Source organism: Tupaia chinensis, unplaced genomic scaffold, assembly GCF_000334495.1.
Source record: "Tupaia chinensis unplaced genomic scaffold, TupChi_1.0 Scaffold000685_1, whole genome shotgun sequence".
NCBI lineage: Eukaryota > Metazoa > Chordata > Mammalia > Scandentia > Tupaiidae > Tupaia > Tupaia belangeri.
Window position 1 is genome coordinate 3,065,080 of NW_006160208.1, and position 4,882 is coordinate 3,069,961.

Genomic DNA, 4,882 nt, shown 5'->3' on the forward strand with positions numbered 1-4,882 from the left:
TCGGCGGACGCCCCGCCCCCTCAAGTAAAAACTCCCCCAAAAAAAAAAAAAAAAAGGGACTGCCAGTCAATACAGAGACATTAAACTCCCCACTTCATCATTCAATATCTTTTCATTGTTTTTTTCGATCATCATTATTATTATTCCAATTACTTTTTTTTAAACAGTCAATCACTATTTCTCATTTTTCTTGTAAAAAGACTTTACCCATCATGAAATACTTCTCAGGCCAAACCAGTTGATAATACTATACACATCATCATCAACAGGTAATAAGTCATATCTGTGTTAAATAGACTATCTTGATAAGAAATTAATTTTGTATAACAATGGGACCAGTACGTGGCATAGTGGTTAAGGATCCAGACTCTCATCTGGCGTACTGTGGTTCAAGTCCTAGACCCAGAGACTTGAAAAAGCATGCTGTGTGTTTGTGTGTGTGCCCCAAATCCCAAGAGGAGACTAGGGAAGAAGGGATTGCAGCATGGCCATCCCTCCTGGGAGATGGTTTCTCACTTTCCCTCTTTTCATCTCTCTCTCTCTGAAGAGTGCATATGTCTTATGGCACACAAAACAAACCTAAAAGTAGATCTTGTACTTTTATTTTTCAATGGAGCAAAAAGATAAATATATTTTAAGTGCAAAGAAATGCACAGATGCTTGTCTTTCTAATTTTTTTAAAACAACTAAAAGTATTTTGACATATTAACTATAATTTTTCATTTTGGCCATTTCGAAGAAGTGAGTAGGTACATTTGAATATTTATGACTTTAAGTTATAAAGACCTTATTCATTCTGAGTAATTCATGTCTAAATTTAGCACACTCACTATATTGATTTTTCAAGTCTTTATCACTCAGGAATTACGTCGGTTCATTATTTTGCCTCCGCAATTGTACATCAATAGAGCAATTAATTCACATCTCTTCCCAAGAGCTTCGCTTTCCTACACATCTGTCTTCTCATTCCTGAATCTCTACATTGTTTAGTTCGAAATTGTAAATTTGATCATTTAGTGGTGCAGAATAATATGGTGGAGAGAGATTTCTATCAGATATAGAACATTTTCTCATTGATCAAAAGAATTAATGAGAAAAATGTTGCATATTAGAGAATTATTACACATTGAGAAGTGCTTAAATCTTTACACTGAAGGTAAATTAAATTTTCACTAAGCTTAAAAAAGAAGATTCACAGACATTTATACTCAAATACAGTACTTTCCACTTTAATGCTAATGCCTGATGTACAAAATAGATAACAAAAATATAAAACACTTAATGTTTACAACCCAACAGTGTGATTTGTACCAGATATGTTTTGTTTCTGGAAATGAGACTACCTACTCATGAAGAAATGTACATGGGGCCTGCTCTGTAACCTAGTGGTGAAGGGAACCAGATGCTAATGGCCCGTGGCAGTTTGAATCCAGGCCTTGGTGGCTAGAAGAACACCAGGCATGTGCATGTGGTGCACTCAATCCCGATGGCACGGAGAAATGGAGAAAGAATTGCAATGTGACCACATCCCACTGGGGAGGCTTTCTCTCTCACCCTTTCTCTTTCTGTGCCTTTTTCTTTTCTTTTCTCTTTTCTTTTCTTTTTATTAAGAACTATTTAATTTAATTTATTTATTTCAATTTGATGAGAGAGAGAGAGAGAGAGAGAGAGAAAGAGAGAGAAAGTGAGAAAGCAACGAACCATGCTCGGCCATGTAGGAATCTAGTGCTCTTAGCCACCATGCCACCTGCTGGCCCCCTCTTTCTGTGTCATTCTAATAAGCACATTCCCTTTTTGGCAATTGAAGGAAAAAGAAAAATAAATGCACATATAAGTTAGAGACAACTTTTTTCCTTTTAAATAAAGAAAAATCCTATTTATATACATTTGTATTTAAAATGTTGACGTCTTCTAGAAAAATGAGTTGTCTCAGTCTTCAGATTTCACAATGATGTCTCATCTCAGAGCAAGGATTTCTGAGAGTCCCATTTTGGTATGTTGGCTTCCCCCACCCTTACTTTTGAGTGGTAGCACTCCCAGGAGTTGGAAATGGCATTTTACCTATTTTTCCTATTTAAAAATTAAGACATTTAACTTGAGCTGCTCCCCTGTATTTAAAAAAGTATTAAACTCTCTTAGGCAAAGAAAACTAGTTTTGGAAACAGATATTTATTAGCTATATCTCTCTTATGCACAAGATGTTAACACAAAAACACTCACATCTAACTATTAATTGAAATGACTTAAAACGTGGCTAGTGGGCCAGTGCGTGGTGGTGGTTAAGGAGACTGGATCCCACGTGGCCAATCGCATGGAGAGTCCTGGGTGCAGCAGTTTGTGCCCAAAATCCGGAGAGGAGAATGGAGAAGAAGGGTTCGTGGCATGGCCATCCCTCCTAGAGTGGTCCTTCTTCATCCTCCCAACCCCTCTTTTCAGCCAGTGCATGTGATCACTAGTAAAATTATTGGGGGAAAAAAGTGAATCGTTTTTTTTTTTTGTAACTTTTAGTGCTGAGTGTGCGAGTTTGGTTGGTTGGTTGGTTGTATTTGCCAAAGGGTGCATGTATTCTCTGGAGAGAGACAGGGAAGGAAAGTAAGAAAGCACCCCGTAAGGGGAAATGGCCATGCTGCAGTCCTCTCTACTCCAGCTCCCCCTCCTCTGGGGGTTTTGGATGCACACAGGTACATGCCCAGCATGTTTCTCAAGACAATTTGTTGGGGTTCGAATCCTGCAGTCAGCCACGTGGGATCTCATCACCATAACCACCAGGCCACAGGCTGGCTGGTGTGAGCCTTTAAAACTGCAGAAGTTGTCTTTCATCCTGAGCTTTGTGTCAAATATATACCTACTCTGGGGATGATGAACGATTGCGTTTTACACACCCTGAGAACAGGACAGGAAGAAAATGGTCAAGCTGCAATAAGATCAATTTACTTATGGAATGAGAGAAGCATTTTCACCCCCAAATTAGGAGATGGTTTCTGTGCATGGTATTTAATCAACTTCTCTAAAGGCTTATGTAATCGGGTTCTGTCAGTTTAGTCATGACCTGGGTGAAAGGTGGGGGTGGCACCAACAACCTTTGACAAAGACGGTTCTAGTTCCACTCCCACAGGCAGCCTGTGGGGAGTGAGCTTCCTTGAACTCAGCTCACTGGAGGTTCTTGGAGGAGAGTGAGGGTCTCCGCGCTTGGTGCATACAAAATCCAGTGACAGAATCCATGCCCACAAGCACCTACCCTCCGCGCTGCTGTTGCCTTCCTCTTCGAAGCTTGTTTTTCAGTGGACTCCTTAAAATACCTTGTAAGCTCTGAATATACTCTCTATTTTAAACCTTGAGAGAGAGAGAGAGAGAGAGAGAGAGAGAGAGAGGATGTGAAAAACCACCTCCACTCTAGGAGAAGGTGGCCTTTGTTCATTCTCCTCTCAGGACTTTGGGCACGCATGCTGCTGGGTCTGGGAGTTGAAATGCACAGCTGGCCACGTGGGAGTCAGCTGCCTTAACCTCCATGCCATTGCCTGGCCCAGATATTTTTTTAAATCCATGATAGAGTGTATGTGCGTGTACAAGAGAGAAAGGCACCCTCCACAGGGCTCAGTCATGCCTCCATCCTCTCCCTCCAGTCCTCCAGCCCGCAAGGATCCTGGGCATTATTTACGTGCTCAGTGAGTTTTCAGGCTGACCAGTCCGGGGACTTGACCTGCGTTTAGTATGTGGCTTCCAATCTGCAGTTTGGGATGCCATTACTGCCACACAGAGGCTGGACTGACCCTTTTTCACTGTTATATACATGTATACAGAGAGAGAGAGAGAGAGAGAGAGAGAGAGAGAATATGTATGTGTTTATGTATTTTTTGAGAGGGAGATATTTTGCTGTAGGGCATGTGCACTGTCCAGAGAGACAGAGACAGAGAGACAGAAGTGAGAAATCACTCTGGGGGAATGGTCATGCTATATTCCCTTCTCCTCCTTTCTTTTGAGATTTTGGGCACACACGTACATGTGCTTGGCTTGAGTTTTAAGCCACCGGGTCCAGGACTTGAACTGCAGTCGGGTATGTGGGAGTCAGTGACAGAATCATTAAGCCATCTGCTGGTCCCAAGTGTATAAGTATTTTTTATATTTATACTTATATTTTTTATTTTTTCCATAAGGCACATGTGGCTGCTGGAGAGAGACAGAGAAAAACGGAGAGGGAAAGTGAGAAATCACCACCGCCCTGGGAAGTGGGCGGGGGATGGCCACATTACAATTCCTTCTCCTCCACTCTCCTCCTGACATTTTGGGCATCCATGCACACATGCCTGACATGAATTTTAGGCCACTGAGTCCAAGACTTGAACCCAGAGTGGGTTCCAGCACTCTAACCACCACACCACCTGCTGGTCCACACCTTTACTGCATTATACGCTCTGCCGTCCTCACAGTTTTATATATTTAGGGAAGCTTTTGGTTGCTGGTCACAAAGAAATTAAGTGTATATGTTCTGTGTCATTATTTTATAAAACAGACATGCATAGAACAGATTGTCACACTAAGTCCACAGAGCAGTAATCGGGACAGAGTGCAGCAGACACAAAGCAGATGCTGCTAATCTGATGAAAAAGAAAGTATAAGCTTGGGACCAGCAGTTGGCGTAATGACTATATTGCTGGACTCCTATGTAGTTGACTGCAGTTCGAGTCGCAGACCGGGTGGCTTAAACTCACGCTGAGTGTGTGTGTGTGTGTGCATGCCCAAGATCCAGGGAGGAGAATGGAGAAGGGATTGCAACATGGCCATCCCCCCTGGGGGGTGATTACTCACTTTCTGTCTCTCTCTCTGTCTTTCTGGGAAGTTTCGTGCCCTATAGCAAAAACCTCTCAAAAGAAAAAAAAAAAAA

At 41.9% G+C, this 4,882-nt stretch overlaps 1 protein-coding gene across 6 annotated transcripts in view; it reads right to left on the reverse strand.

The window, feature by feature from the left end:
* Positions 1-4,882, reverse strand: part of SORBS2 (sorbin and SH3 domain containing 2) — a 277,647-nt gene that overhangs the window by 34,790 nt on the left and 237,975 nt on the right. The gene's annotated exons all lie outside the window — the stretch shown is intronic.